The sequence below is a fragment of the Balaenoptera borealis genome (genome assembly GCF_965194805.1).
Source record: "Balaenoptera borealis genome assembly, chromosome: 1".
NCBI lineage: Eukaryota > Metazoa > Chordata > Mammalia > Artiodactyla > Balaenopteridae > Balaenoptera > Balaenoptera borealis.
Genome location: NC_138860.1, coordinates 150,225,178 through 150,236,785, shown reverse-complemented (window position 1 = coordinate 150,236,785; position 11,608 = coordinate 150,225,178). Strand labels below are relative to the sequence as shown.

At 42.5% G+C, this 11,608-nt stretch overlaps 1 long non-coding RNA gene across 1 annotated transcript; it reads left to right on the top strand.

The window, feature by feature from the left end:
- Positions 1 to 2,577: 2,577 nt before the first annotated feature.
- On the top strand, positions 2,578 to 10,616 carry LOC309618473. The gene is made up of 2 exons (XR_014238505.1): positions 2,578 to 7,217; positions 7,283 to 10,616. It is a non-coding gene; the product is annotated as an uncharacterized lncRNA (long non-coding RNA).
- The last annotated feature ends 992 nt before the right edge of the window (positions 10,617 to 11,608 follow it).

Here is an 11,608-nt window from a genome sequence, read left to right as displayed (position 1 = left end):
TTTCCTATATGGTCACTCCCTGGAGGTAAACACTGTTAGCAGTTTGGTACCAAGTCTTCCCAGACTTTTTTTTATCAAGCCTATCATTATTGCCCAATAAGAATTCACTGACCAAAAGTACACTACAATTGCAAACAGGCAAAGGATAAGAACAGATAATTCACAGAAAAATAGAGACGGATAATGAGGATATGAAAAGATGTTCAGCCTCATTCAAGTTGGAAAGATTTTGTTAAATGATAATACCTGTCATTGGTGAGGATGTGGAGAAATGGGCATTCGCATAAGCTGTTGGTGGGACAACAAACTGGCACAAGTTTTTAGAGGATGACTTGTCAATATCGTTTTGTTTTTTTTTTAAGAAAACACCCTGTGCTGTTTTTTTGTTTTGTTTTAAATTTATTTATTTATTTATTTTATTTTTGGCTGTCTTGGGTCTTCGTTTCTGTGCGAGGGCTTTCTCTAGTTGCGGCAAGCGGGGGCCACTCTTCATTGCGGTGCGCGGGCCTCTCACTATCATGGCCTCTCTTGTTGCAGAGTACAGGCTCCAGACGCGCAGGCTCAGTAGTTGTGGCTCACGGGCCTAGTTGCTCCGCGGCATGTGGGATCTTCCCAGACCAGGGCTCGAACCCGTGTCCCCTGCATTAGCAGGCAGATTCTCAACCACTGCGCCACCAGGGAAGCCCCATCAATATCTTTTAAAACAAAATGTTTATATGCTTTGATCCACCATTTCTCCTTTTAAAAGACTCCCAAACTGTGCAAATATGTGTGTACAATAATATGTGTGTACATTGTTCATAATGGTGAAAATTTGATGCAATCCTTGTGTCCATCAGTATGGTTTGGTAACAAATTATGGTACAAATCCAAATGATAATAATAACTAATACAGGGCTTCCCTGGTGGCGCAGTGGTTAAGAATCTGCCTGCCAATGCAGGGGACACAGGTTCGAGCCCTGGTCTGGGAAGATCCCACATGCCACGGAGCAACTAAGCCCGTGCGCCACAACTACTAAGCCTGCAGTCCAGAGCCCGTGAGCCACAACTGCTGAGCCCGCGTGCCACAACTACCAAAGCCTGTGCACCTACAGCCTGTGCTCCGCAACAAGAGAAGCCACCACAATGAGAAGCCCGCGCACCACAACGAAGAGTAGCCCCCGCTCGCCGCAACTAGAGAAAGCCTGTGCACAGCAACGAAGACCCAACACAGCCAAAAATAAATAAATAAAATAAATAAATTTTTTTAAAAGGGAAATAACAATAAAAAATATATATATAAATAATAATAACTAATACAGTTATTCAAATGAATGAATTAATTTCTATGCTACCATAGAAAGTTGTCCAAAAGTGAAAAAATGGCAAGTTGTAATGAACACATGCACACACAAAAAAATATCCAGTACAAACAAGAATAATATTTTTATTAAAAATTTACAATGTTAAGTGTGAGAGAGAGAGGGAGGGAAGGAGGGAGGGAGGGATGTAGACCAAACTGTTAATGGTGGTTGTCCGTGAGGGCGTGGAGCGGGATAACAGGAGTCATTCACTTTCTTTGTTAAGTATTTTTGTAATGTTTGAATTTTGTATGTAAAAATACGTATTTCACTTTTATATAAATATAGAAAAGAAGTGATGAGCAGAGTCACTGATCGATAATTTATTGGCCAATGAGAAGTTCATGTCTACTTCTCCCAAAGTCACTCTTCTAGAAGAAGGAAACTCATATTCAAGTCTTGGCTGTGCCCTTGACTCACAGACTGAGCAAATTGTTCCCTCTCTGCTGTCTTCTACTTTCCCACTGGACAATGAAAGGGTTGAACTGTGCTCAAAGCCTCCCTTAATGATCCTTCCCAGAAGCTGCAAGAGTAAATGAAGGCTTTCTGTGGGCTGACCACACACCACCCTGTGGTGGCCTCCAGCCTGTCCTTACACACCCTCCTCCAACCTCTGTCTCTGTACATGGTCGTTTCCGCGTGTGTGCAGGCACACACACACACACACACACACACACACACACACAGTGAAATCCAGCTATCACAGAAATTTTTGTGATGAACACCTCAGAACCACATTCTCAATGGACATCTCTCTGACCTCACCCTACTTGACCTGTCAGCCACTTCTGACATTGCTGATTGTACGACTCTTCTCCCTGACACATTCTCTTCCCTTCTTAGTTTCCCTGCCCCTGCCTTCTCTTGGTTTTCCCCCGTCTCTCTGAGTGCTCCTTCCTTCTCAGTGTCTGTCCATGACTCTTCCTCCTCTGCCCACTCCTTCCCTGTTGGTCTTCCTTAGGCTTCTAGGCGGGTCCCTTTTCTCACTTCGTATGCTCTTCCGCAACCATCTCATTTTTTCTCTACACCCTGATGATACCTAAATCTCTACCTTGTATCTATGCTGGACTTATACCCACTTGCCTACTGGGCATGACTAGAGACACCTCAATTCAGTGTCTCCAGAACTAAACTCATCACCTCTCCCTGACACACCCACTCTCCCTTATCCCCAGCCTTCACAAACCCCCAAGCCTTTCCTTCCACACACCACTCACTCGCTCACTCACCATTTTGTTGAGCTCTCTTGTCACCCTCAGATGATTCTCATTCACTATCAACTGGTCCCAGGTCCTCAAAGAGAGGGTGGACCCATTCTAATTGCTTATTTATTTCTCTGAGCTGGGCTGGAGTGTGGAGGGAGGAGAGCGTGACTATGAGGGGAATCTCTGGAAAATTATGGTTGGAAGGGACTTTCATTCATCAACAAATATTTCTTGAGCATTGCCTGTGTGTCAAGTTCTGCATTAGGTTCTAGGGATACATCAGTGAGCAAAACACCCATGTTCCCAGCTGTCATGGTGCTCAGAGAATAGTGGGAAAGCCAAACATTAAACAAATAATTACACCAATTATTATACAATTACAATTATGATAAGCAGCAGGAAGAAGTACAAGGAACCATGAGCATGTATAAAAGTGGCATTGGACATATTCTGGAGTTCAGTGGAGGCTTCCCTGAGAAATGACATTTAAGCTGAGAGCTGAAATTTTAATAACAGTTAGGGCAAAGAAGTAGAGGGGAGGGTTTGTAAACAGAAGGAGTGGCTGGAGCAAAGACCCTAATGAGGGAAGATGCTCAATAGAATGGAGCCAGTGCTGCTTGGAGCGAAGTGATAGGGAGAAGGGTCAGAGAGGTAGGCAGGGGCCAGATCATTCAAGGTCTTGTGGGATCCAGGTAGGAAATGTTAGTGACTTGACTTAGCATCACAGAGTCTGTCTTCAGTCCCAAACCTGAAGGTCAGAAATAAACCCTTGGTGCAGAGGCAGACACTGAACTACAGATAGGAGAAGTAGATGGCTCTGGGGCTACCCAGAGCACCAGTCAGCATGGAGACACCTGTGGAAGGCAGGCAGATCTGAAACCTCCCAGCTCCAGCAGGGCCAGCCTGGTGTTTACTGGAGGGAATTGCTGAGGCCTGGATCGCTACAAATCACCAAACTTCTTGCATAGATTCCTGGGCCCCAGAGGGATTACATTGCAGATTGTCAATAGGCTACGTTTCAAGAAAGAAACACTGCCTTGGGTATAACAAAAAAAACTCTGCAGCTTCCTCTCCTCCCCACATCTCCTTCAGTCCCTACATCTTAGCCCTTACCTGTGACTTTTACCACTTTGTGTCGGGATAGAGATTTGGCAGCTACAACAAGAACCCAAAGTAAACACAGTCTCAAAAATAGTAGGTTTTTTCTATACCATGTAAAAATTGGACCTTTACCCTGCTCCATGAATTAGTCAGGGGTCTGGGCTTATGGCTCTGGCATCCCGAGGACGTTGTCATCAGCCGCATGACCCAGACATAATTTATTTTCACTAGGAAATAAAGTTTTTATTCTGTATGGCCATGTGCCCATATGAAAATTGAGTTCCATTAACATAAAAGAAGGGGAGAACAGACGTTGCAGGGGTCAGGGACAAATAGCCATCTCTGCGCTATATCTTAACATTTTTCAAATCTCTCTCCTCTCCTTTTTCCTGCTACGACTATCCTAACTCAGGATTTATCATCTTTCTGGCTCATATCCTTGGCCCCAATTCCCTCCTTCAATCCATCCTTCATGTCACAAGCTGAATGATGTTCCAAAAAGCAGACCTGAGCATATCACCTCTCTGCTTCAGTGTGCCCCCCAACCCTTATCCTTGGAATAAAGGCTTGGTTCTTTAAACTGTCATTCAAAGTCCTTGTGCCTCATCTTCCTCAATTTCTAACCTTTGGTGTTGCTACAGCACCAAACTGCTTGCTATATTCTCTCTCATTTCTTCCTCCCATTGCACAGGTAGAAATTCTTTTCCTTTCCCTGATACTGCTGTGCACCTTATCTCTGCTGTATTCTTTGAACATAAGAAATGCCTGGCCCATAGTAGGTGTTCAAAAGTCATATATTGACTGACTACCTCATTGTCATCATCTATGTCTGTTTCTAAGTGTGCTAGAGACTGTCTCAGCCCCTGCATTGGCTAGGTTCCCCCTAAAAGGCTCAAATCCTCCCGTGGAAGGGGTGACCAATCTCAGTAAAATGGGAAAGCCCAGTCAGAAGGCCCCTTCTTCTAATCTCTTGGAATATGAGTGCTCCCCTCTGAGCACATGACCAATTATGCCCTGCTGGTCATTCTCCAGAGGGGGGGGTGTCCCAGGGCCACAATCGTCCCTGGTGTTAGTGACGATTGCATGGGAAAAACTTATATTTTAAAAGTTACTCGTTTTTCATATGACATTCAAATTTAACCAGCCGTCTTGCATCTTATCTGGCAACACTAATCCAGGGTTGAATACCATGCAGTAGGAAGTTGAACTAGATAGCCTCTAGGAACCTTTCAACTCTAGGAAGCAAAGATTCTAACTCTTCTGATTCACCTTGTAACTCCCAATGAAAGCAGAAACTCAGGATTAAAGTCAAAGAGCTGAGAACATAGTTAATAGGCTAATCAACATAACAAATGACAATATCCCCTTACTAGATGTGTAACATTGGGACAGTCACTTAATCTACCTCAACCTCCATTGCTTCATCTAGCCAATAAAAGGAAACCAAGATTTTACCTAATAAATGCTGGGCACTGTGCTAGACACTTCTATGTGCTGCCTCCGCTGGAATGTTCAGACAAACTAATGTGTGAAAAGGCCATTTGTAAGTGGAAGTGGGCTGTAACAAATGTGAAACAGTATTAGCATTAGTGTAGCACCTATCTCTAGCTGATTTCCTTTACTGAAACCTTCAGGGGAAAGAAGTTTCCCTAGTTTGGTCATATTGTAGGGGAAAAACATTGTCTAGGACTCTAGTGTCTAGAGCAGTGATTCTTAACTAAGGGTGATTTTGCTCACCAGGGGACATTTGGCAATGTCTGGAGACATTTTGATTGTCACAGCTGGGTAATGGGTACTACTGGCATCTAGAGGGTAGAAGCCAGGGATGCTGCTAAACATCCTACAGTACTCAGGACTGTCCCCTACAGCAAAGAATTACCTGGCTTAAAATGTCAGGAGGTTGAGAAATCATGGTCTAGAGTACTGCCAAGCAGAATTTATATCCCAGCTCTACCACTTAGCAGCTGGGTGACTCATGGACTTTTCCTCTCTGTGCCTCAGTGTCCTCTTCTGGGACATCTGGGATATTAATAGCACTTACCTCATAGGCCTATTTTGATGATTAAATAAAAATACACCCATAAAGCACTGGAGTACCTGATACATAGTAAACATTCAGTAAATGATAGTTCTTCTTATAGTTATTTAAGTATTACTGTCCCCTCTTAAAAGATAGGAAATTGAGACTCAGAGAGGGGAACAGACTTGACCAAGGTCAAGAGAAAAAGCAATTCTAGTCATGGGGTTGACAAACGTCACCAAGAATCTTCTGTAGACAAAGGCTGCAGTTTTCTTGTGTGCGGACCTAACATGAGACACCATCCTTGCTCTCAGCAAAGTGGAAGGAAAAGGAGAACTAACCTTTACTGAGTGCTCACATAACCTATATCTCATATCTTAAGGTAGGTATTATGATTTCCATTTTACAGATATGACTAAGTGAGGAGTCTAAAGTCTCCCAGCAAGTCAATTGCCAAGTAGCAATTGATATCCAGGCTGACCCACTACCAAAGTCCCTGCCTCTCCCTCTGTTCTCTGCTCCCTAGACTCTGGTAACACTCCAGCAGGGACAGGGAGGGTTTAGGTTTGGAGATTTTGATTCTGGGAGAAGGCCATGCACTCCAGGGTGCAGCAGTCTTGGAGTAAATTGCAGAAGTGGCTGATCTCAGGCTGAAAAAGAACTGTGAATATGAAAAATGCTTAATAACAAATAAAGTGCTGGACTCATGTTGAGACCAAAGAAGGAGGTAGACAAAAGCAGTGTTTGTTTCCTTGAACTTTGGGGATTGGCAAACCCAGGACAAATCCTAGTTTCTGCCATTCCTGGCTGTTTCCTTGGGTGAGAACTTAACCTCTTTGAAGCTCAATATCTTTATATATAAAATACCCATTCAGAATCATTCATTCATTTATTTTATTTTATCTTTTTAACATCTTTATTGGCGTATAATTGCTTTACAATGGTGTATTAGTTTCTGCTGTATAACAAAGTGAATCAGCTATATGCATACGTACATCCCCATATCCCCTCCCTCTTGCGTCACCCTCCCACCCTCCCTATCCCACCCCTCTAGGTGGTCACAAAGCACCCAGCTGATCTCCCTGTGCTATGCGGCTGCTTCCCACTAGCTATCTATTTTACATTTGGTAGTGTATATATGTCCATGCCACTCTCTCACTGCGTCCCAGCTTCCCCTTCCCCCTCCCCGTGTCCTCAAGTCCATTCTCTACGTCTGTGTCTTTATTCCTGTCCTGCCCCTAGGTTCATGAGAACCATTCTTTCATTCATTTATTAGTTCTTCCTCCTCCCTTAACCTATATGGCTATGCAGATTTTGAAGGTGACCAGCAGAAAGGACAATTAGGAGTTGAAATCTAGCCTGAACTCTACTTACCCAGCCTTGCCTTTGGCATAGAGCTATATAAAACCAGAGGAAGGGACACTTTTTTAAAAAAAAATTTACTTATTTATTTAGGCTGCACCAGGTCTTAGTTGAGGCACTTGGGATCTTTGTTGACACATGTGGGATCGTTTGTTGTAGCATGTGGGATCTTTTAGTTGCAGCATGCAGGCTCATAGTTGTGGCATGCAGCCTTCTTAGTTGTGGCATGCAGGCTTCTTATTTGCAGCATGCAGGCTCATGGTTGAGGCATGCATGCGGGATCTAGTTCCCTGACCAGGGATCAAACCCGTGCCCCCTGCATTGGGAGCTTGGAGTCTTACCCACTGGACCACCAGGGAAGTCCCAAGGGGCACTTTTTTCTGATTTGCACAAAAGCGCACAAAAGAACAAAGGTGGCACAAAGCAACAGCTTGAGAACCAGCCCTAGACTAAGTGTGGTGAAACCAGCACCAAGCAGGTATAACTTTTGTCCTAGAGGAGCCCATAGTCTGAAGCTGTGGTTCCTAAGTGAGATGATGGCACATGGAAGTGTTCAATGAATGGTACACATAGACAGAACAGCAGATGCTGCAATAAAGAATGGTGCTTTCGGGGGCGGCGAGTCTTCAAGATGGACCTTGGAGAGTGTAGAGGATTTAGATAAGAAAAGAAGGGAACTACATAGGCAAAAACTTGGGAGACGAGGCTCCCTTCCCAGGTCAGATTGGCTGAAACAGAGGCTTCCTGTAGGAGAGAAGAGGCAGGTATAGTTGGAGAGGTATGGAGAGTTCAAATTTTAGAGGTCAGACTAGAACCACTGGGGCTACTTCAACAGCTCAGGTCAAGCCTTCAGAGGACCTCTCTGTTGATAAGTGTGTGATGGGAGAGAATCAAATGCAGAGAAAAAAGAATCACATAACTCTGCCTCAAAAGTCAAAAGAATTCTCTTCAGCATTGTACTGGAAATCCTAGACAGTGTAACAAAACAAGAAAAAAATAAAATGCATCAACTGGAAAGGAAAAGTAAAACTGCCTTTATTCACAAGCAACATAATATGTTGCCTGTGAGGAAATCATATTTTTTTCATGTTAACATAAAAAAATCCTTAGTCTATAAAAAAGCTACTAGAACTAATAACTGAATTTAACAAGATCTCAGAATACAAGGTGAATATAGAAAAATAAGTTGTATTTCTATAAATTGGCAACAAACAATTGGAATATCACATTAAAAATGTCATTTACAATAGCATCAAAAATAAGAAAAAGGGAAAAATTTTATAAAATGTATACAAGACCTGTACATGGAATAGTATAAAACATTGCTGAGAGAAACTAAGAACTAAATAAATGAAGAGATATATACCATGTTCATGGATTGGGAAACTCAATATTAAGATGTTAATTCTCTCCAAATTGATCTATTGATTCAATGCAATCCTAAACAAAATTCAAGCCTGATTTTTGGGGGCAGAAATTGGCAAGCAGATTCTAAAATTTATATGGAAATGCAAAGGACCCAGAATCACGAAAACAATTTTGAAAAATAAGGACAAAGTTAGAGGACTTATACTACCTGATTTTAAGACTCACTTATAAAGCTACAGTAATTAAGACAGAGTGGAATTGGCATAAGGATAGATCCATATCAGGTCAATGAAATAGAATAGAGAATTCAGAAATAAATCCACACATACATGGTTAATTGAGTTTTGCCAAAGGTGTCAAATTAATTCAATAGAGAAAGGATAGTCCTTTCAAAGGATGGTTTTGAAACTACTTTTACTTCATATTTGGCACATAAATTAACTCAAAAAATTCAGAGGCATAAATGTAAAAGCTAAAGCTATAAAACTTTTGGAAGAAAACATAGGAGAAAATCTTTGTTATCATGGGGTCTGCAAAGATCTTTTTTTTTTGCCCCCCCCCACCCCCCACGTCATGTGGGATCTTAGTTCTCTGACCAGGGATTGAACCTGCACACCCTGCATTGGAAGTGTGGAGTCTTAACCACTAGACCACCAGGGAAGTCCTGGCAAAGATCTTTTTTAGATAGAACACAGAAAGCACTAATCTTAATAGAAAAAAAAGTGATAAATTGAACTATCAAAATTCTTAATTTTGGCTTTTCTAAAAAACACCATTAAGAAAAATGAGAGGGCTTCCCTGGTGGCACAGTGGTTAAGAATCTGCCTGCCAATGCAGGGGACACAGGTTCATGTCCTGGTCCGGGAAGATCCCACATGCCGCGGAGCAACTAAGCCCGTGTGCCACAACTACTGAGCCTGCGCTCTAGAGCCCGTGGGCCACAACTACTGGGGCCGCATGCCACAACTACTGAATCCCGTGCACCTAGAGCCCGTGCTCCGCAACAAGAGAAGCCACTGCAATGAGAAGTCCACACACAGCAACGAAGAGTAGCCCCCGCTTGCCACAACTAGAGAAAGCCCGTGCGCAGCAACGAAGCCCCGGTTCAGCCAAAAATAAAAAACTAAAGAAATTAAAAAAAAAAAAAAGAAAAGAAAAATGAGAAAGAACACAACATTGTAAATCAACTATACTTTAATAAAAGAAAAATTTAATGAGAAGTCAAGCTACAGATTGGGAAAGAATATTTACAATAATATATTGATAAAGGATTTGTATCCAGAATATATAAGAACTGTTACAGTTCAATAAGAAGATAACCCAATTTAAAAACAGGCAAAAAAAAAAAAGAGGCAAAACATACATTTTGCCAAAGAAGATACATGAATGGTTAATGAGCACACGAAAATTTATTCATCATTAGCCATTAGGAAAAAACAAATTAAACCCATGATGAGATGCTACTTCACGTCTACAAGAATAACCAAAATAAAAAATACTGACAATACCAAGTTCTGGTGAGGATGTAGAGCCCTGACTCTCTCTCATACATTGCTGGTGGGGATGCAAAATGGTTCCAACCACACTCTGGAAGACAGTTTGGCAACTTCTTATAAAGTTAAACATACATCCACCCTATTACCACAAAACTCCACTTCTAGGATTCACCCAAGGGAAATGAAAACATAGCCCCCCCCCAAAAAAAGCATATACGCAAAAAATTTTATAGCAACTTTATTCATGATAGTACCCAGCCGGAAACAACTCTAATGCCTATGAACAGTTGAATGGACTAATTGCAGTATTTCATATAATGAGTATATTTCCAGGTACTCGGCAATAAAAGGAAGGAACTACTCCTACATGCAACAATTTCTGTGTATCTCAAAGGCACTGTGGTGAGCAAAATAGGTCAGGCACAAAAGAGGACATACTATCGGATTCCATTAAGACAAAAATTCAAGAACAGGCAGAACTAATCTATAGGAAGGGAGACCAGAGCAGTGGTTGTCTAAGGCAAAGCTAGGGGTTGGGGGGAGGGCTGACTGCAAAGTGGCACAATGGATGGTGACAAGTGATGGAAATGTGCTGTATCCTGACTGTGGTGGTAGTTACATGAGTATAAAGTCACCAAGCTGTACACTTAAAATGGGTCTATTTTACTGTTTGTAAAATATACCTCAGTAAAATTGATTTTAAAAATAAAAAATCACAAGAGAAACAGCATTATCTAGTAATAAAAGAAATTGGAAGGAATCTGAACTTTGAAGAAAATGGATAATAAATTATCATATATTCACTAAGTGGAAAACTATCTAGCAGTAAAAATGAATGAGCCAGATTGAGCATACACATCAATATAGACAAAACTCAAAAACATAAGACTGAGTGAAAAAAAGCAGACTCCAGAAGAATACATGCAATGTGATGCTATTTATTTAAGATGTAATCACATGTAAAGCAATTTCATACATTGTTCAAAGATCCATATGTATGTGATAAAGGCATGAATAAGAGCATGGGGATGATAAACACTGAATTCAGGAGAATACTTATGTGGGGAAGGAGGAGCATGGAGGGCAGGAGTGGGGCTTCAAACAGGATTGATCCAATTTTTTATTTCTTAAATTTGAGTAGTACATGGGTGGTTCTTGTATTATTCTTTATGTTGTTTGTGTGTTTTAAAGATTTCATAGGAAGACAAACAAACAGCAAACTAACGAAAACCTAAACCCGAAGAGTAACCACTTAGAGTTGGGGGAGAGCCTAGCTGGTATCAGGAGATCTGAGCCTCAGTCCGGTTTGTCCCTGGATTTCATGTTCCAACGTGGCAAAGCCACTTCTCTCAGGATGAGACGCAAGAGCCTCATTCTGGAAAAGAAGGGAAAGAATCAGTCTTGGGCAACAGGGGAGTGGTCGTGCGAGGAACTGGCACTTGCGCTTAATGCACGTCAGCGTCCTTTCTTTGCTTCTCCAGCTGCGGTGACCTGCAAGCTGGCACCGGAGCCGAGCCGGGTCGGGGATGGGGAGAGCCATCGGGGAGGGGCGTCGGGCGGTTACAGCTGGAGGCAGTAGGGCAAGGGGAGAGGGGGGTGCTCCGCTGCGTCCAGAGTCCAAGGACTCCGGGCAGACCACCCAGTGAGCGAATCGAGCCCTCACCGCGGGTTGTGCCCGGGTTCTCAGCCTCCGTGGACTTCGGTCACCGAGCTGCG